This window comes from Lutjanus erythropterus, chromosome 3 (genome assembly GCF_056507025.1).
Source record: "Lutjanus erythropterus isolate fLutEry1 chromosome 3, fLutEry1.hap2, whole genome shotgun sequence".
NCBI lineage: Eukaryota > Metazoa > Chordata > Actinopteri > Lutjaniformes > Lutjanidae > Lutjanus > Lutjanus erythropterus.
The window spans coordinates 8,934,881-8,957,002 of NC_139319.1; the positions used below are offsets into that span (position 1 = coordinate 8,934,881).

Consider the following 22,122-nt stretch of genomic DNA (forward strand, 5'->3'; position numbering starts at 1 on the left):
CATATGAGACGTCTCAGAGAACGTGGGAATCGTTGGTCCATCTCTGCCTCGATCAGTTTGTATGTGTATTGTGTGACTGGCATTTTTAAAAGTGTGTCGGATTCACCAAAGTCACACAATAACACAAACAAACTGACCGATAAAGGGAGCGGTAGACCAGCAACATTATTGTTTTTTTACGAGGACGTCAGGTTGCTTTGGAGAGAGCAATGTTTGGCCGCATGCTGTCTGATGGCAAGGTAAAGTGGTGAAAATATTCAAAACATACCGTACACTTAAAATGATTGATTATTTTTAGGTGGATGAAATACTACTTGCTGCTGACCCCGTCTCTGCTTCTCAAAACTCACTTTTCAAAAAGTTCATTCATCTATCTAACACTTGAGTAAATGCATTACTTCCATGGACTTAAAATAATCTAAAGGCATTTAGTGGCTGTGCTCCTAAAATGATGAAGGTCTGACACTGACTATCAATACAATAATCCAAACTATCCCTTTAAGGAAGGATTTCTTGTCCCTTTAAAATGTATGCACATTTTTTAAGTTATGTAATGTAGCTGAATTTACAGTAACTCACCATGCTGCATTTTAGATCAGACGAAGTGCATGCAAAATGAAGGAGGGAGCAAAGAGGATGAGGAAAAAAAAAGAATTCGGTTTGGTCCAAGCAAACATACATCGCAGTATGAGGACGGCTGAAGAGGTCAGCTGTTAATCCACTTTAACGTTTGTTTAATTTTGACATCGTAATGCTGAAAATCCATTTGATCTGTTTTATATAATCCCACTGTTTTGCCATGTTGTGATCACTGATAGCAGATTAGAGTTTATCCACCGTTTTACTGAGCTGTCCCTTGTTATCACTTTGTCACAACAACACATACGTTACACATATATCACACGGTAAATTACCCATCCAGCACATATGTTGCTCAGCAGTCAGGAGAGATGACATTCAGAGGAGTGAGACTGAGGCTGCCATGACCGGCTCGCTGTGCCCTGAGCTCGCCTGCGGCCAACCTGATTTTTTTTTTTTTCCCCTCACAACAAATCAGATATCCCACACTGCAGACCTCCCACTGATGGAGACCAGCTGAGTCTGACTCACTCACACTGCTCCTGGGCTCTCTGGTCACTGTGTTTTTAGCCTTTACTGACTCCAGTCTGTGAGGATAACAATAAACACCCAGCTCGTCTCTCTGCTGTCCTCTCCGTTCGCAGTCAAGGGGACTACAGAGGAGCAAACGCACTGCTGATGCACAAGGAATAGCTAAAGAGTGCTGCATGTGTGTGTGTGTGTGTCTGTGTGTGTGTGTGTGTGTGTGTGTGTGTGTGTGTGTGTGTGTGTGTGTGTGTGTGTGAGACAGTTCAGTAGTAGTTTCTATGTTTAGCTAATTTGCCAGCAGTAATGCATCAGAGCCTCTGTTTTTAGTTATTCTTTGTTTTTCTGCAGGCTCCGTATCCATCTCTCCCCTCGTGTTCTCCCCTTTGTTTCTCTTTTGTTTTCCTCTGTTTCCTCCTCCACTTCATGCTGCTTCACCTGAACGACTTTCATTTGTGTTTTCAACGGCCTTTTAATGTCAAATGAGTTAGAAAATGACCAGGTGGACTGAAGCCAAAAACAACTTCAGAGACAAAAAATGATTCTCACGATTCTCTGTGATCACTGTACACCCTCAGAAATAAAGGTGCTAGCTTGAACCGTGACAGGTTCCTCATCTTGTCTCCATAGGAGAACCCTTTCAGAAAGTTTTACCTAGAACCCAACATAAAGGATTATACCCCCTATGAGAGGTTCGACTAAGAACCCACTAGAATACAGATTGGGGCTCTACCTTTTTATATTCCAAGCTTTTTTTTTTTCCTTGAAAACTCAGTCAGGAAGTTCTACTGAGAACATTTTTATATACTGAGGTGTTCTTTTTTAAGAACAGAGTCAGGGGATTTGTATATTCTAGGGGTTTTATCTAGAACACTTTCAGGGGGTTCTACTGAGAACACAGAGGGTGTTTTACTGTTTATTCTAAGGGTTTCAAAAGAAACTAACCAAGGGGGTTCTACCAGGAACCTTTTAATCTTCTAAGGGGTATATTGAGAACCAATAATATGACTTCTACCAAGAAACCTTTTATAATTTAAAGGTTTTATCCAAACCAACCAAGGAGGTTTTACTGTGAAACCTTTTAGTCTAAGAAGAAGAAAGGGGGTTCTACCAAGAACCTTTTTATATTCTGAAGGTTTTATCCAGAACCAATCATTATGGTTCTACCAATAACCTACTTTCATAATCTAAAGGTTTTATCAAGAACTAACCAAGGGGGTTCTACCAAGAAACTTTTAACATTCCAAGGGTTGTATCTAAAACCAACCAAGGAAGTTCTACTGACAAACTTTTGTATACCAAGGGTTCTATCTAGAACCATCTCAGGGGGAGTCTACCAAGAACCTTTTCATATTCAAAGGGTTTTATCTAGAACACTCTTAGTGGGTTCTACAGAGAACACTTTTATAAATTATCCCTTTTATGTTACCGTCCGTTCCTTGGATGAAAACATTTCTTAATGGAACCCTTAGTCTTACAAAGAACCCTCTTCAAAAAAGCGGTTCTTCAGAAGCCCCTGGTTCTGGGTAGAACCTCAGCCCTTCAGGTAGAACCATTATGGAACCCTTATTTCTAAGAGTGTACAGTACGCATACAGTGGAGTTTGTCTTTGTCGCCTGCGATGATTAAAGAACGTTTGTGATGTTTGTGATGAAAAACTGATCTCTGCAGTAGAGCTCAGAGCGCGGGAGCTCAGGGATGTTGACTGAGGGACCGACTGTTTATTTTGTCCAACAGGCTCATACAGTAGGACGTGCGTGGACACACACACACACACACACACACACACACACACACGCACACACACATCAATATCGCTACACGTGTTAGCAGTGGTATCATTCAGTTGTCAGCAACAGTCAACAGATACTCATTTGTAACAGCTTGCTGTTTTGCCTTTTCACTCAGGCCTCCTCTCGTTTCCCAGCATCCCTCTCTTCCTCATTCAGTCTCTCCCTTTCTGTGTCCCTGTTGGTTCTGTCCATCTCTACATCCTCAGGCTGAAACAGCTCTCTTGCAAATAAAAAAGCATAGCTGCAGTGTGTGAATGTGTGTGTGTTGCTGTATTTGTGTAGCAAGGTTGTTTATTTTAATATTTGTTTTTCTTCTTTTTCTTTACTTTTGATTTTGTAAGTAGAAGTAGATAAAAGATTAACCTCAAAGTAGAGACTAGAGCTGTAGAATTTAGACCTGTTGACTTGACTTAAAGGGATAGTTCAGATAATTTTAAGTAGGGTTATATGATATACTTATTCATAGGTTAGCAGCAAAACATATTTTAGATGCCTAAAAAGTTAAAGTGTTAAAGTGTTCATTATATTCACAATATTTTCACTGCTTTACTTTGCTGTCAGACAGGCCTTCCCAACACGAAATCATCACTGAATGAGTCATATATTGCTCTCTAAAGCCACCAGACTCCATTGCCAAAAGCATTCATCTTAACACAAGAGTTGCTGGTCCACCCCTGCCTCGATCTGTTAGTTAGTTTGTGTTTTTGTGTGACCTCTTGTCAGCGTTTTAAAGGGTCAGTTCAGTTCTTTTCCAACGATCAACCACCATGAGATATATATGTATGTATGTATATATGTTATATATATATATATATATATATATATATATATATATATATATATATATATATATATATGTATATGTATGTATGTATGTATGTATGTATGTATGTATGTATGTGTATATATATATATATATATATATATATATATAATATATATGTATGTATATATATATAATATCGCTCTCCCCAAAGCAACCATACTCTTTTGACAAAAACGGTATTTTACCTTGCAGAACAAAGTAGCTGCCTCGATCCAGTTAGTTAATGTTATTGTGTGATGTTGGTGAATCCAAACTATCCTCTTAAAACACCAAAGTTGCAGCATAACAAAAACAGACTAACTGATCGAGGCAGCGGTAGTCCAGAAACTTCTGTGCTCTGCAAGGTACAAATCACTGTTTTTGCCAAAGGAGTCTGGTTTGTTTGGAGGGAGTGATATGTGGCCTATTTAACAGCGGTTTCCCATTGGAAAGGGCTAGAAGTTAAAGTAACAAAAATCTTCTGAATCTATCTTCTTACACTAGTAATCCTGCTCCAAACTGGGGGCATGATGACTAGCATCTACTGTAATGGAGAAGTACAACCCCACTTCAAATAATCAAAATTATCCCTTAAATATCTGACTCCCTGAAGACATGTGACTTGAAAACAAAAACTTTCAAGTGTCATGTAAATTTTGACTTTGTATAATCCTGGAACACAACCACAGACAGAAAGCAAATATTCATTCATCAGATCAATGCATTAAAAGGTTTCGTGTCAGTGAAAAACAGCTTTGAATACTGACCATTATATGGTGCATTTTCCTTTCACAGTCCAACAAGTACTGCATCTTGACCCGCACTTTGTGCATTAAGACTTCTGATTTGACCAGGCCCTCATATCACAGACTTGAGATGAGGCAGGCTTTTGCCTTCCTTTGAAAATAAAAAAAGAGGGTCATGAATGAACTCTTATGCTCAAGTTTTAGGTCGACTCAGATCTAATTCATAAAGCACTCAAAGAAAGGTAGAAAATGGTTGGAAAAGTAGCACAATAGACTATTTAACATCAGGGGCCAGATGTATAAACAATTCATAAGAACAAAAACTGTGCATACACCGCGCCCCACTCATAAAGTGGTACTTATGAAAGAAAAATGTGCAGTGAGAACGTGCAAATCTTACATATACCTCAGACCTTGTGTACACACAGGTTTGTAGAGCCAGCTGCAGGTGATAAGGAGTAGATTAAATATGAGATAAAGGGTCGTAATCTTTCAGTTCAACATTGTTCTTTTAGGTTGTTTGCCAGTTTCATGGATTGTATTACCATTTTTGCAGTCTACACAGCGTTCTGCAAAGTGTCAATCAGAGTTGCAGTAATAAAATTCATTTTAAAGGACAAATCAGTAATATATTAATTGTAATTTATCATTAAAGGACCATATGCCATTAGAGATTAAGGAAACATACTCAGTTGAAATACTTGCTTCTCTGATAACAATGCTACAGCCTCAATGTTCTCCTTTGAAATTTCTTTTCCAGACCAGAATAACTGTTTTAGTTTAGTTTGCTGAACATTTGCTGAATGAAGACATATCTGGCAGGCAGTAAGGCGGGCGGCCACTAAACCCCAGCTCCAGAGTTTGCATTTTCAGAGCAGTGGACCTGTGTCTTCAGGATAAGAGCCTTAGCTTTACATTGACGGACAATTGACAGTTAAAATCAGCTGATTGGCTTACAGTGTAGGACTCGTTGTCGCTTGTTATTGTCAATTTGCAGTGTTGTGCTCGTCTCGCACTCCTGCAGTGCTCCTGCAGTGCTCCTGCAGTCTGCCTGAGCTTCTTCATGTCTGGATAGAAAGGGGGCAGGGGGAAACAACGTGCTTCAACCATAGATCATAATTAAATAGAATTTCAAGCTATCTAATATATAGTCTATGGCTCCAGCTCACTATTTGGACCGCTGAACTCATTTTTGTGAAATAGCTCTTTCAAATGCTTAACGAGTGATGAATTTTCTTCATTCTTTTTTACATTTGAGCCACAATTTGTCTGTCTAATGATATTTTCATGTAAAGTCTGTTTCAATATGAGTGCTATAAATTCATCATTGACAATCCCTCTGACTCTTTAATAATGATGATTGATAAATCACTGTGATAATCGTTTACAGATAAATGGCATGGGCACTAAAAATAGCCACACCTGTGCACAATGGTTGCCTGTAATGACGGATGCTTAGGCGCAGGTGGAGAACCTCATCGACACAATCGGTGCTCTCCTCGCTTCTCATTCTTCACATCGACAGGTCTAATGAGTAAGAGCAGAAGTATTGATATGCAAACAAGTGATCGCTCCGACATCCATTCGTGCTCGGGGCTTGCCCGAGGAAGATCTTGTAGATCGAAATGTAGCCTTAAAAAAGAATTAAACTATTTATCTGGAGCCTAACATGTGCAGACCTTTCTCCTTTGTGCCCTGCAGTGATATTTTTGTCTTACACTTAAATACTTTTTTGCCTGGATGAGCACACGCTCACTCGGTCCCTTAACTGTGGGAGTGGAAATGGGGCTCTTACACATGCACTCAGCTTCACAAGGATTGAGATTTATAAAACAGGATCACACAGATTTACAAATCTGGCAAAAAAGAATGTGTGCATATTTCTTTATTTGTAAGTACACACAATTTTAGTTGTGTTATGCATCTGGGCCCTGGTTTAAAATACCAGTGGCAGACTCAGGCTGTCTGTGGGTCAGGCACAAATAAAAATAAAAAAGGGCACCAGCTGTGTGCGGTGGGGCGCTAACACACCGAAAGTTGTGATGCACTTTATCATTTTTGTCTACTGGAAGGACATTTAATCATTTGTTTTGGACACTGGACCACTCCAGGTGACACTTTATCTTGTTTTGTCCACTTGAAGGGCACTTTTCCCAAACTTTTTATGTGGGGGTCCACTTTTTAAAAATCGCAAACCATCACGACCCAAGTCATAAATGGTCTTATCAATAAATCTTGTGATGAATTAATATTAAACACTTACATAATATTAAACACAGATTGAGTTCTCATTGTTTTTATTTCTTCTCATCAGGAAGACAATATGGGACATTTTAAATGCTTTATGAAGGGTGTTCTGCAGATATAAATCTTAAATATGCAAAATTTCTTCAATAGTCTCTTATTTATTTGGCACCTAAATAAAATCTCCTGTGACTCATCTGTGGGTCACGATCCAGTCTCTGGGAATGGCTGCACTTTATCAAGTTTTGTCCACAGGAAGGGCACTTTAACACATTTTATCTACCATAGGAGCATAAAAGATGGCACTTTTGCTGCGTTTTTTTTTTTTCACATGGGGGCACCAGGAGGGACAGTCACCCCCCTTGCCCCTCCTTGAGGGCTATATACAGTGCAGTTGCATTGGGAAGTGTCTCATCAGAAGAACAAAATTGAACCTCGGTGCTCAAAAGCGAGAGAGATCGAGACACGTGATGAAGATCTGTCTCAAACAAAGACTTAACTTGCCCCAAAAGACTTAAAAACATGTGGTTAGTGACAAGCGTATAGAGCATGTGCCATTTTGGGGAACTGGAGACAAGCTTAAGATTTAAATTTGGTGACTGATGCAATATGTGAACAATAAGGGATTTTCACATACAAACTCCACAGAGTATGTAGAATTTATTTTAACTTTGCCTTAAGCTTAAAGTATTGCCTGACTGTCTGTTCTGCACTGACAACAGTTAATTCCGTGTCAGGAAAATGATATCTTAATTTACATGAAGAATCCTTTCTTCTTATGTACTTTAAAAAAAGAAGTCATTTTTGAATCAAAGGCTTCTGGTATCACAGTGCTGCTCAAATGACGAATTATACCATAAAGAGGTTAAGATGCAGAAAAGCACCTTGACAGAAGCCTAGACGAGTCAGAATAGTGCATGCATAATATAAACATCGAGCCAATTTGCATTAAATTATCCTAAAATGTAGATGAAGAGATTATTTAGCTCACATTATTATTTCATGATTTCTAAATTTAATAGGTTAGTCTTCAAAGGCTCTTGGCATTTGGAAATATGCTGCAAAGGGATCAAATAACACCTATTATCATGACGACTAGGTTTAATAGATTTTCAGGGGTGGGTAAAATATCGTGAACACCTGATAACGTAACGCAATTCAGTTTAACAGCCGTGCAACAGACTGATTGTTTGATAAAACCTCTGAACAGAGAATGTCCAAGGGGTCATCCTTATGTTCCCTCTGTCCCCAAATTTCAAAAGATCAAAGGGAGATCGATGCTTCACAGTTTGAATGGTAAAAATCTGTTAAGCCACTGTGAAGATATTAGTGTTTAAAGTCAGGAAAGCTGTCCTTGAGACCATAGGTTTCAAGGAGGATAACATTAGTATGCTATGAGCTGCAGATGAGCGATTTCAACATATTCACTGAGGGAAACATACGATGTATACTGAACATTCGACCAATAGGGAAAACACTTTACTGAGAACACAAAACCCTTTGAAAAGTCTCCTTAATGTGTTATATTAAGAGGATATTGAGCAGGGAACACAGGGCTCTGGGATCACAGACACGCTCCCTCACCCAATCATAGCTTTAGTGCCATAAATAGAAAGGCAGGTCTGTCAGGCTTTGGATTTCTCAACACGTTGAAGCAATGTGGCCGCAGAGTGATAAAGAGTTTGGACGGTGGTCCCAAGCCCCCAGGAGGAGCGCCAGGCTTTGGAGACAGTTTGACACAGTGACCAAACCATGCAACAGCGACGTCACATGATGCACTGCATCCCAATCTGACTTTTTCCCATAAGCTTACATTGTGAAAAAAACAGTCGATAAATATTTTTGAACGTCATAACCCTGACTCAGGTCAATATCAGGATTCAGTCCAATAACATTTGAAAAGTCTAGAAGAGCTGCACAAAGTTAGCAAAGGCTTATTCAGAAGTTAGCCGCTCAGCCGGGAAAAAAAAGTCTGTACTGCTCTGTGGGCTGCATATGTGGAAAATCTTATGTGCTAGTTGGCTTCATGTGCCGCTGAGCAGCTCTTATAGGAAGGATGGAGACTCGCCTCCAACACTTAATCCAGTTCTCCTTTATACATGAGTGGTTTCTGTTTAACTTGCTAAAAATAAAAAACACAAAAAGCAAAAGTCACAGGAGTAGATTAAACAGTCTAGTCAAGTTGAGTGTATAGTTATACCACCATAACAGGAGCTATCTCAATTTTCATATAAATAAGTTGAGACAATACTCTTTATAACAGTGTGTCTCTCTGCTCAACATTGAATGTTAGCATGCCCGGCTAAATACCTTCATACTGTAACTTAGTCTTATTTACAAAGGATGATATTGTGATGTAATGATATTGGCGCTTGTCGTGTTTTTTATTTGCTTTGGAGAATTTAACACTCCAGTCACTCCAGCCACACTTGTGTTAGCTTGTGTTATGTTTGCCAAACTCTTGTGTTAATCATTCTTAAATCCTTTTATCCTGAGTAATAATAGTTACTGTTTTACTGCTCAAAAAACACATCTTCTGTGGAGATCAACTGGATGATGACTTTTTGCCTCAGACTTGATAATACATGAGGCATGCAGCCTTTATGTGCATATTTTACATCCCTTTACTGTTTTTTTCAAGTCAGTTAATTCATAAAAAGGTCAGCTGAAGACGTGGTTTTCAGCTAATTTACAGAGTATTAGCTTTAGCATGATCTAACTCTACAGCTAGCTCAAGATGATAACATCAGCTGGCGACAGCTGGCGTTTCAGCCGACAAAAATCCACAGTTGTCCACAAGAAATAAGGAGAATGCTTTTGTTTACTTGTGAAATGGAAGATCATTGTTTAAAAAATAAATAAAGCTTTGGAGTGGAAAATCTGCCACCATTGCGAGTCTTCTGCCAGCACAGGAAGCTTGACAGGTGTAGCAACAGCAGGGCTTAGAAAACGGTCAATTGTATCTTTGTGCAGCTTGTGATGAGACTTCCTAAGCTGTTGACTCAAGTTTGTGGTGATATTTTTTTTTTTTTTTTGTGATGGTGTTGTGATTGCATGTGTGATAGGTACTTGTCATATTTTTGTGTGGGTTGAACAAAATGACAGGAACTCTCTGCAGTAAAAGATACGACCCCAATTCAAAAAAGAGTTAGGACACTGTGTGAAGTGTATGTAAAAGTAGGATGCAATGATATGCAAATACTTTTCAACTTCTATTCAACTGAATACAATACAAACACAATGTCATTGTCCAGATTGTTACCGGCACTAACTTCAAAAGCCAGCATCAGTGTGTTAGTGCCCATCATGGCTAACTGTCACACCCGTGAAGGCATCGTTAACGCTGAAAGGCACGTACACGTTTTGGAGCAACATATGCTGCCATCCGGATGACATCTTTTTCGGAGACGTCCCTGCTTATTTGAGAAGACAGTGTCAAAAGCTGAGGTACTAGCAGTCCAGACCTGTCTCCTTTTGAAAATGTGTGGTGCATTATTAAGCGCAAAATATGACAGAGATCCTGGACTGAAGTCCTATAACCAAGCAAGAATGAGAAAGAATTTCACTTTCAAAACTTGAACAGTTAATTTCCTCAGTTCCAAAACGCTTACCGAATGTTGTTAAAGGAAAAGGTGATGCATCACAGTGGTAAACATGCCCCAAGTAATTGCATTCTGTTTTCATTTATGTTTTACACAGCATCCCAACTTTATTTTTAGGAACTGGAGTTGTATTTTCTGGTCTTACTCTTATTGTTCTGTCCCATGTCTGAATTATTTAAGCCTTTTGTATCCATTTATAGACTACACACACTCGCACGCAGAGGTTTACTTGCCACTTGTAGATGAACGGTCACGTGACGGAGAGGACAGAGTCGGTTGTAAACTCTCCCTGTATGAGACTGTGGTTTTTTTTCCTGTGAGGCAGAGCCATGGATTAGCCTTGGAAATAGGAGCTTTCTCTCTCTGTCTCCCTCTCTCTGTCCATCACTGACTTGCCAACTGTCAGATGTTGCTGTCATCCTCAGCCGTCCCTTCATCTGTCTCTCTAATGGGAATCCCCCTCTGTTTTCTCTCCGCGCAGCCCTTATTTCAACAATCCTTTCCTTTTTTTTTTCCTCTTCTGTGTCCCATTTCCCAGTCTATCTTTCCACCCCCTCTGACACACATAAAGCTTTGAGGTGTCCTATTAATTGTGTTATATAAATCCAGTTTTTTATTATTATTTAACAAGTTTCACTTTACCACAGTTATCAGGGAAAAAGGCTGAGTCCAAAATTCATTTCTGCTCCTGGGTTTTTATGTCCCGATGCTGCTTAGCTGTCCCTGTTTGGTGTTTTTAATGTGGCAGTGCTGTCAGTCTGTGTTGCTGCAGAACGATTTTTCAGAAATGTCTCACCTTTGTCATTCTAACCACCCTCTGTCTCTACCCGCCCCTCCCTTTTCTCTCTTTTTGATAGTGATGTGAAAAGCGAAGCGCTGAGACTCAGCTGGTTCGGAGAGGTCCTCCATCTGCAGAGGTAAAAAGTTTGCCTCCTTCCTCCTCGCCTCTGTCTGTTTTCCATTCTGCTCCCTCGCTCTCGCTGCTTCTGAACGCCAACCTTCGCTGCTAGATGAGAAGACGTCAGCAGAATACAAAACACTGCTTGAACGGTCCAGACAGAAAATTGCATGCAGCAAATATTAACAACAAACTTTACACCTACAGTATGCTTACAAGGCTTGCATGCAGTCGCACAAATTCACACACATACAGGCACCCCATGCACTAGAGCGAGCAGGGTATTCATCATGTGATTTACCCTTTATTTCCACCGGGGAAACGTCCGTGGCACAAATATAAGAGTGTATTTTGTATTGTGTGTCTGTGTGTGTGTATGTGAGAGAGGGAAAGGGGAGAAAAAACCTATTTTCCTTTCCCTATATGAGAAATTGTGAGCTGTCACAGGTTTAAGAGCTTTAGCCACCCAAGGACAGCGAGATTTGTTACAGGAAAAGAGAGACGCTCAACATACATGCAGCTTAAAGCTTTGTTTATCATGTTTACTTTATAAAACAATACATTGAGATGTATATTCTGTAGCATCTCACTTGTCAGAGTGTATTTTTACTCAGCCTGGTGTCAAATAAACATGAAGTTAGTGTGGCAGTATGAAACGCACTTCATCACATGATGCTATGGCTACAGGAAGGAGCTTGCAGAGTGTTAGCAGCAGGTTAGCAACTGTTTTTCAGTGTTGAAGTTCCCTCAAATTACCAAATTCATTCTCTCAGATTGATATTATTATGTTGCCAGGCTGCGCACAATCAAAAGATGTTTACAGGAGCTGGATCTGAAAAATTTAACCGAAGGCGAAAATCAGACAAAAGATCCAAAACACCGTGCTGATAGCTCCCAGCAATTTCAGTGCAGTTTTTTTTGGGGAGGATTTAACAGAGATCTTCGTCAGGCCTTGTCAAATTTGACGATTTGACAACAGAGATCTTCATCAGTTATTTGACAATGCATGACGAAGGTCTCTGTTGGATTGAAACGATGCTACGTTAAACTTGCTTGGAGCTATCAGTGCAGTGTGCAGACCTTTAGTCTGATTTGTGCGTTTAGTTGACACTTACACACATCCTGTTGGCTGTGGATCAGTGTCGGTCAGTAGTTAAAGCGGGGCAGCTGAGAGGGGCTTTCTCAAGGGCATATGGGCAAAAAAACATGTCACAAGACACAACAGAAGAAAACAAACTATATATCACATGGATTAAATTGAATAATTACATTGAAAAACTGACTCTGAATAGCTGAATTTGAATTTATTATTTTGGAACTGAATTCCAATAAACTTGAAACTGAATGTAATATTGTGAAAATAAATTTGAAAAAAAAAAATCTATTTCATATCACTGAGAAACATGCAGTCGCTGAGGAAGATCAATCAAGCACAGATCCACAGAACTGCACCTACAGTATGTTTTGTTTTGACTATTTCTTTCACTCACATTGAGCCGTGAACTTGTGGGAACTGACGCACGAGCAGATTCAAAAATTCAGACAAAGTATTTTTCCTCTGAAATAGCAAGCCATAAAACTACAGTTTTTACAAAGAATAAAAAAACACTTAAGCCTTTTGAAGTATCTCCACTGGGTGTTGATACTGAAAACCACTCGATGGTTCTTCCTCGGCGACTGAATGTATGTCTCACTAAACTGAATCTGAATTATGAGAATTTCAATTTTCAGTTAGGATCAGAAACAGTTTCAGAGCAAATGAATTCAATTCTACAATATTATAGTCAGTTTCAGGTTTATTGAAATTCAGTTCTGAACTCACAAATTCAGTTTCAAGTCATGCTTTCTGATTCAGTTTTTCAATGCAATCATTCAAGTTCAAACAATCCAAATTCAATGTGATTCAGATTCATTTTCTAGTGACACATATTTCTGCCCATAAGGATGTCACAGCAGTTCCCCTCCCAGATTTGTCCTGCCAGTTAAGTTGACATACCTACTGAGGCTATTCCTTCTGTATTTATCTTCTTTTTTTGTTTGTTTGTTTTGTGAATTTCTTGGAATTTAACTGCCTGATTTTGGTAAACATTCAAGAATTTATCCACCAGAATGAAATTCTGGGCAGTGTGAAGAAGGCTTTAAATCAGCCTTCATGTTGCAGAGCCATCTGGGAAAATAACATCTAAAAGAAATGTTATTTGAATTGTTCACTGAATAAATATAATAAGTAAAATTCAAATTATCATGTCGTGGGTGGATGCATTTGGGGGACTTGGACTCATGACCTCAGTATTTCTAAAATAAAGCAATAAGCCTCAAGAGGCCGTGGTCTGCAGTCATTTTAGAGCAGCTAAGCATTGTTAGGCTCATTGCTTTTTGTAAAACAGTTACCTGGTAAATAATTATTCCTCCACCAAGCTATGCAGATCTTCAACAACATTTAGCAGTAAGGAAAGTGAAAAACGTGATTAAATATTGAAGATAGATATTCTATGAGTCTACCATCTGCAACTATTATGCTCAAGATCAGTCATCGGTCATTGATGTTTCGGTTGAGACCTGCACGTAGGCCAAACATATCTGCCGAAATCACAGAGTTCACATTCCCCGTTTTTCACAGTGTCATTAAAGTGACAGAGAGAGGGTGACTGTTTAAAATTAAAAGCCTTTCTCTGCACACCAGGTCTGAGAACAGTGAGCGCCCGTGTTCACGGTCACTGTTAGCTACTTTAGCGACAAGTCCATCAGAAAACTCTGAAGTTAAATAACCAAGAGTTAAAGCTGAACATCTGGAGGACATCATAGGGGAAACCAGGAAGTACTTTCTCCATATAAACTGGTTCAGTTTCACCAGAATCAGTGCATAAAGTTAGAAAGTTGTGCTTTTGTACAGTGAGGCCCACAGAAACACTGCTGTTCGCTCTGCTGAACGGATGTATTCTCCTTCCATGTTCCACTGTGTTACAAGACAGAAAGGATGTAAATTTACTGAAGTGCAGGATGAGTTCTCAACGGTTTTAAAAACTTTTCCTCATACAAAACTTCTTTGTCATTTTTGGGCCAGATGCTGGCGTATATGTAACATATAGCTTAATATACAGTATATGTGATAAAAAACTTTGACTTCATGCCTCATTTCTTGACTTTTCCAGCTCTTTATTAATATGAGTTTTTTCCTCTCCATCATCCCGCCCATCTTTTTTGGCAATTCATTCACAAGTAGCTCACTTAGTCCAAATTCACAACAAAATCAGACATTTTGAAACAATTATGTTTGCTGTAAATCAGTCACAGGTGTGTGTGTTTATAGTGTATTTTGCAGTGGTTTTAAACAAGCCTCAGCCAATCATAATGAAGCAGGGATTGAACTGGTGGCCACTGACCTGCTTCATTAACCTTTAGGTTACTTGTGCTGTGGTGGTTGTTGTTTCATTTCTCCTTTTTTAATCTTTCTGTGGCTGGACTAAGAAGTTTCCTCTGGTGAAAAAAAAGATTGAAATTATTCCAGTTAAGATTTTACCCCTGAAACCTGCCGGGGCCTGCCTGAAATCTGTCAGAGCTGTGCACAAATAAAGATCCTAAAAACAAAATTCTCAGCAGGAGGTTTTGCAGATCCTGTTATGATAATATCTCTTTGCTCTGCCGTGATCAATAATCTCTTCAGCTGCACCTTGGACTCTAAATTGCAGTCACGGTCGCACAGCAGGAAGTCATCAGTCAAACCTGGAGTTATCACAGAGATCATCGACGGATCACGTGCAGCTGGAGAATCACGGTCTTCATCAGTGAGGGGGAGGGACGAGATAAAGACTGAGAGAACATCATCGTTATCATCAGTTCCATCGTTTGCATTGTCACCGTGACCTTCATCACTCTTCAGTTTAATCATAATCATCATTATTTAAACCAACTGTGCTCGCCGCTGTTGCTCCGTTCGTCTGTGTGTGCCGGCGTTATTCCCGTCTCCTCCCCGCCAGACAGCGGCCCTGATCTTCCCGAGTCACATGTGGCATACTGCCCTCGTCTGTTAGCGTTTACACACCAAATGATGTTTGACCAGGATTCAAGGCTTTTCTATTTTCAACCCTAATGCATGTGAATGACCTGTTTGTGTACGTCTTTCTACGTGCATGTGTGTGTGTGTGTGTGTTTGACGTTGTGTGAGGGGATGCGCACGTGTAAGGGTGTGTGTAATGAGGTGATTTTTATTCGTCCTCCCTTGTCCTCATGTCCTGTCAAGACCACAGATTCAATTTGTGTTGAGATAGAAAGAGAGAGATAGAGTGTGTGTGTGTGTGTGTGTGTGTGTGTGTGTGTGTGTGTGTGCGTGTGTGTGTGTGTGTGTGTAAAGAGAAAGAGAGAAATTCCTGCCAAAGGATTCTCATCTTTGAGCCCAGAATCAGAGATGGATGCAGAGATGAATGCTATTTTTTGCCAGGCTGTGTTTACCTGTGTGTGTGTGTGTGTGTGTGTGTGTGTGTGTGTGTGTGTGTGTGTGTGTGTGTGTGTGTGTGTGTGTGTGTGTGTGTGTGTGTGTGGGAAAGGAGATGGAGAGCTCAAATTTAACAACTTGGCACAAAGCTCGTGTGTGTGTGTGTGTGTGTGTGTGTGTGTGTGAGGAAGAGAAGAACAGAGATAGAAGGAGGAACCGGGGCAGGAGAGAGGAAGACGAGGTGCTCTGGGTGAGAACAGAGGAGTGTTTGGAGAGACGAGTGATTTTGGGGGGAAAAGTGGAATTTCAGATTACGCGAGGGTAGATAAATCTGACAGCAGAGACAAGTGCTGCTCTGAGCGTCTTGTGGAGCCCGGATGAATAAATGATACACACACATAAAAACAATGCATATGCCACTTTATGACTCAGAAATCGGTATTTATTGAAAAAGAACTCATGATACACACACACACACAAAAAAGTTCACACAGACTTCTACGTGATATTGAATTTGGGCAACATGTTATTTGGTGTCTTTGCTGATTTCAGTTAATTCTATAGACTTAAATCAGAAAATGCATCAGTAACACTTCACTTTAACCCTCCTACTTAGCAGCCGCTGTTTGTCGTAAATAAAACACTTAAGGTAAGATAACACTACAAGGGACAGCAATACTCATGCTGATAATGTAGGCTACATTGTGCGAGACATGAGATGTAGATGTAACTTCATATCACTCTGTAACTTCCCACTAGCATGCATTTTGTACTTAAAATCAAACACTGAAGTTTTGGTCAAAGTTTGCATGCTTTAACATCAAAATATTTTTTCCAAGCACTTCTAAAAACGTCTTCCCACATGGCCAGATGAAGGTCTCTACATGATGTCGTTGCTACACATAAACTCCCAGGTTGCAGGAGGGGAGGGCATCAGTGCTGGAACCCACGTCACTGCTTTTGCTAACAGCTGAGTGGGAGTTTCCATTTAAAAAAAAAACCCCGAAAAGAATGAAAGTCGCCCTTTAAGTACCCACATAAGTGATCTCTGGTACATAAAGGTAGCGCTTCATTTAATTGAAAGAACTATGACCACCGTCCAGACAGCAATTATGTTTCCCGCACAGTGCAAGTGGGAAAACAAATTAGGAATGTATAAAAGCAATTTCTAAGAGACGAGGCTGAGCAGGCAGACAGGTTAAAGTGCACACTTGAACTCAAATTACTGCACAGTATTCATAAAAGAAACTTTAATAATATATCACTTAACAGCTTACAGTCATATTCATGCTACAGAAATGTGTGAAGAAGAAGTCACAAAAATAAGGACTTGAGTCTTGACTGTTTTTCATGCACATTTGAAATCTGATCTGATAAAACCCCGGAACAATAAAAAAAAAAAAAGAAAATGGCAACAATCCGGGCTTGTCTGGTCACAGCTTGAATATTTACACATGCTTATTAGGCGAATCAAAGTGTCGCCATGCGGTGCCACCGGTGGTCAAAAACTCCACAGCGTCCCTTTAATGTGCACAGTGTTGAGTCACGATGTCTCAGTGGAGCCCGGTTTTTATTCCAGCAGGAGTAAATAGCTCTCCGCGTTGTCAGTCCACATGTGCAGTAAAACACACATCAGATCATAAATTATACCCGGTCCTGAGTGATCAATCACGAGGCTGTTATGACTCGCAGTATGTGATGGTGCGTAATGATACAATGGCTGCTGCGGGGCTCTTGGCATATGCTGACTGTGCAACACTGAGGACAGAGTCAGGTCTTATTTTCTGCCGTTTGACGATGATGATTTAAGTTTCAAGCTCAGAGCAGCTTTAATGTCGACATTCATTGACGGTGGAGGCTCGGTGGCAGAGGTGCACAGGTTGAGCTTTTTTTTTTTTACACACGTATGAATAAAGAAAAACAAGTCCAGTAAGAAAAAAAAATCTGATCTGATTACAGGCATAAGGCTGGGAGAGATCATGTGTTTGGTTGAGTGTGTGTGTGTGTTAGGGTTGTGTGATGTCTAACAATGTGGCATACGGAGATGACCATTGTAAAACATCGCAACAGATAATAAAAACGTTTTTATATACTTTCTTTTATTCTTTTTCTTCTTTTCCTCATTTTTTACTTTAGTAAATCAGATGCAAGGTGCCTTTACATTATCATAAAGCTTTTCTTCCTTTTTGGTCTCTCTCTCCCCTTAAATCTCATGTCCATCAGTTCTGAGGCACTTTTAAATCATGATGTTATGATGGTGAAGGGCTCACAATGACCGTCTGAGTGTGCGATATGTGTATGCACCTGTTTGCTCATACTACTGCACCCATGTGCCTAATATTTTTTTGTGTACACTGATGACTGTATTCTCAAGGACCTCTTGTGGTTGCTGTGATTCACAATTTTTGAAAAACCTTGAAAAACCTATTTTATGGACTGCTCTGCAAGGCTAAAAACAGCACTTACCCTGTAAGTTTATTGCAGGACACATTTTGGCTTCTGTTCTGTCTGAAAAATGTTCAGACAGATCGTCTGGAGCATCTGCACGCTAAAGTTACGCACAAAACAAGATGAATAAATCCCTGTTTTTGTTATCTGCCGCCTTGACTGTAATGTCAGCGATAGGAGTGTTGCAATACACTGGTAGTGACAAAAATCATGACATTTTAAAGAAATAAATATTGATATGTTAATAGTACACATATTGTATGCTCTTCAATCATTCTACTTTCCACTTTACAATAACAATAACACCTTTACTATACTATACTATAAAAAGTTGTTGTGGCATTGCAGTAGGTGCTTCACCATCTGTTGCCTAGTGAAGATCTGCACTCTGCTGAATACACTGTTCCTGTTCTTTTCTCTCTCTCTCTCTCAGAGCTGAATCTAAAGAGCTGCTCATTGGTGTTTTCTCTATATTTTTCTCTTCACTCTTAACCTGCAACATGTTTTTAATTGTTGATGAAAACACAACAATGTTGGATGTGTGAAAATAATTTGAAACCAGTATACTTTTTATAAAAAAGAAGTATTTTTCTGTGAAATTTGGTAAAAGTCTTTTACAAAGGAAAGTTTTCAGGAGCCTGAGGATAAAGTACCTCACGTCCATGTTTTTAATTTAGTTTAATTTAATGCATGCACAACTTTTCACATCTCGAATCCTCCGCTTCAGGCGTCCGACCCCTGGACTTCATCGTAGTCTTTCACTTAATCTGACTGATAGCACAGAAGCCGAGATAGAGAGGGAGGATTTTCCTGTGACATAGCTCACGTTGATTTGATAAAGTGGGAGGAAGAAGTGTTCCCAACCTGCGATGATATCATTAAAGTGGTCCGATCTCTCTCAGGTTGGGCGTATAGGCTCCAATAAACATCCAAATTAGACGAGTCGCAGCAGCTCGCAGGGCAGATCCATCTTGGTTTATTGATAAAGTGCGGCGGCGGCAGCAGACACATTTCAGCACTCAGCCATCATCAGCGCCACACTCTAATTATCCATGTATCTACCTGACTGAACAGGTGCTATGTGTGCCATTTGTAAACATCGATATATTTTTGTTAAATGAACAGTCATGTCATGGTATAATTACAAAGAGGACCGTAGTTAAGAAAGTCGATAGCATCCATTCTTGTGGTTTGTGTGATTTTAGTTCAAATTAGGACCAAATTTACCATAAATATTCTTTTGAAGATATTGATTTCTGTCTTCCGGCTTCTCTCTGCCATATATCTGCACACATTTATTGTCCGTTTGGATTTTCTGCAGGAGATAAAGATGCCTGAATTTATTTTTCCACAACATTTTAATTCCCTCCACGTTCAATCACGGCAGTAAATGTGTTTATCTGCGCCGCACAAATCGTTATTAATTATCGTTAAAGTTTTATTATTTGCAACATCAATCGTTCAGAACCCTTCACATCCTTTGTTTAATGGATATGAAAAACGGTGTATGGTACCCACAACAATGAGAAACATCTTTATTCCACCCTCTTACATGTTACCAAACAAATGACTTTTCATGAGTCACTGCTGCGTTGTTTATGATGTCTATTTAAGATATGTATTTACTTTCATCCCAGCTGTTTCTGATTACAGGCTCACTGAATTATTGTCTTTATTACATTTATTATAACTCATTTTTTTATGTCTGTGAAGACAATTGTCCACATGAGAGGACAATAAAAGCGTCTAATTAAATGCGTGTTCACTCCGGCCTTGTTTAGTCCTGTTAAACTGTGGTTTTTCAGCCTTGGTTCATTTCTGGTTCAATCCATTCGAACCATTCACAGGAAGTGTGCCACTGTATGTGTCATTTCATTTGTTAAAAAATGCTTGCAGTGCGTCTTCCTCACATGCATTTTTGAATTATTTAATGCACCCTGTTTTAAAAGATCATCATATCATTCATATGTGCAGTTCTCTAAAGTCTCTTGATAAACACCAACATGAACCGAACCTGACGGTGCTCGGTGATGTTCGGTATCCAGGTACAAACCAGGACAGGCTGGTTGTTTTGTTTTTTTTACCCACCAACTATGACTAAGAATCAGACTTTTCCATCACATGACTTTACAATTTCAGGACAGTTTGAGTTTTGCCTTTGTGAAGGCAGAAAATTAAAATGACGTAACATCCTTACGTTTGTTTCATTCAATAATCGGACCTCTGGGGTTAAATCTGCCTCAAGTTTAAGTAAAAGAAAGAATCTGGCAGTGCAGAGAGTTAGTTTCAGCCTGTTTCCAGTACAAATGAATTGTCTCTTCTGTCTGCTTCCAAGACTATTCCACAGTTTGGGTTCGCGTGGCTCGTGTCCCTGCTCTCCTCCACTCCTCCTCAGGTGGTCTGCAGCAGTGCGCTCAGCTGATCTCATCTCCTCGAAACAGAGCGGATACGTGTTTCAGTTATAAAGACAGAATGATGAGATATTAAAGAGAAAACAGCTCAGTTTGAAGGAGCTATTGACCACAGCATATTACTTTACTGCCACAGCAAATTCTTGACATTTGTGACTCAGAGGTTCAGTAACATTTAAAAAAAAAAAAAAGTCCAGACAGATGTTGTCGTATCTCGGGATACACCCAGCAAACAAACATGGGTGCTCTTGAAGAAAAATCTTCAAACAAAGGAGCAAACATCATGGACTCGCATGTAGACGAGCAGAACTAATGTGGAGTTTTGGATGAATCCATAAAAAGGTCAAGCTCGGCTCAGGTATTGTCTCGTGGTTTGAACCCTGATGAAGACCTGCCAAGTTCGGTTATTTAATTGTTTCATGAGCTGGCTTTTTAGTAGAACGTTAGTCCCGCTCCTCTATATGTGAAGTTTGTTCTTTTGTTCATGTTTAACAGACTAAAAATACAAGATGTTTTGCAAAGTGTAAAGACAGCTCCCTCATTTTTGTGCTTGAGAGCAATTCTGTAGACATTCCCATGAAATCTGATCCAGAGGGACGTAGAGGAACAGTGTTGGTTGTGATAGTCTCTTTTGTTTACACTCATTAAAATAAAGTCTTAAAACGGAGGTGGTAATGGTGTGCTTATTTTAAAATGCTAAGCTTGGCGAAAGCAATAGCACACGCATGAGGCGAAAAAAATGTCCTGAGAAGTTCCTGTCAGCTTCTTCGTGGTTCATTTGTCTCCGCAGCGTGGCGGTGACAGGTGTAGAAGGAGAGACAGACAGAGCAAAAGACAGACAGAAAGTCGAAGCAGAGGCGGCTGACAGTTGAAAGCAGATCAAAATCAGCCACATAACTTGTCCCCGCTTCAGCACAGACCCACACATCCACGCCGCACGTGCTCAGACGCCTCCGAGATGTGACAGACGATCGTCTCGCGACGCATGAGGGAACAAATCCGAAAACAAACAAAACGAATCACAAAGTATGAGGGAGGTGCATTTCGTATGCAGAGGAACTACCAGGAACGAGAGAGAGAGAGAGAGAGGGACAGAGCATAACAGATGGAGGTGTGTGTGTGTGTGTGTGTGTGTGTGTGTGTGTGTGTGTGTGTGTGTGTGTGTGTGTGCATGTGCATGTGCATGTGTGTGTATGTACAGGGGGCTTGGATAACTTGAGACAAAAGTGTTTCTTATCTACTGAGTTGTGCAAACATGGAAAAACCAATGAACAAATACTATAAACTGTGATGGAGATAAACAGATAAACAGAGCTGCAGCTGGAAAGTTTCTGACTGAGGGTTTACCTTTCACACACACACACACACACACACACACACACACACACACACACACACACACACACACACTTTGAAAAAAAGGCACACACTTAAGAAAGTTATGGTTTATTTTGAATTAAAATCAGATTTCAAAGTGCGTACATGCTTTGGGGCAACAAAGATTAGCCTCAAATAGCCGATTATCTGCTTGAAATTAGCATCTTTGCCTGTATGTGTTTGCTAAAGTCTGTTTGTGTGTCTTGTCCTGAAGCATCTAATTTGAATTCTTCAAATGTGAAATTTGCAAGGTGGGACTCAC

The 22,122-nt window shown here is 39.9% G+C and overlaps 1 long non-coding RNA gene across 1 annotated transcript in view; it reads left to right on the forward strand.

Moving 5' to 3' along the window:
• LOC146329626 (uncharacterized) overlaps positions 1-22,122 on the forward strand; it is a 176,934-nt gene that overhangs the window by 112,308 nt on the left and 42,504 nt on the right. Inside the window, exon 3 of the long non-coding RNA XR_014769825.1 lies at positions 11,152-11,211. This is a non-coding gene — a long non-coding RNA (uncharacterized LOC146329626). The remainder of the gene's footprint in view (positions 1-11,151; positions 11,212-22,122) is intronic.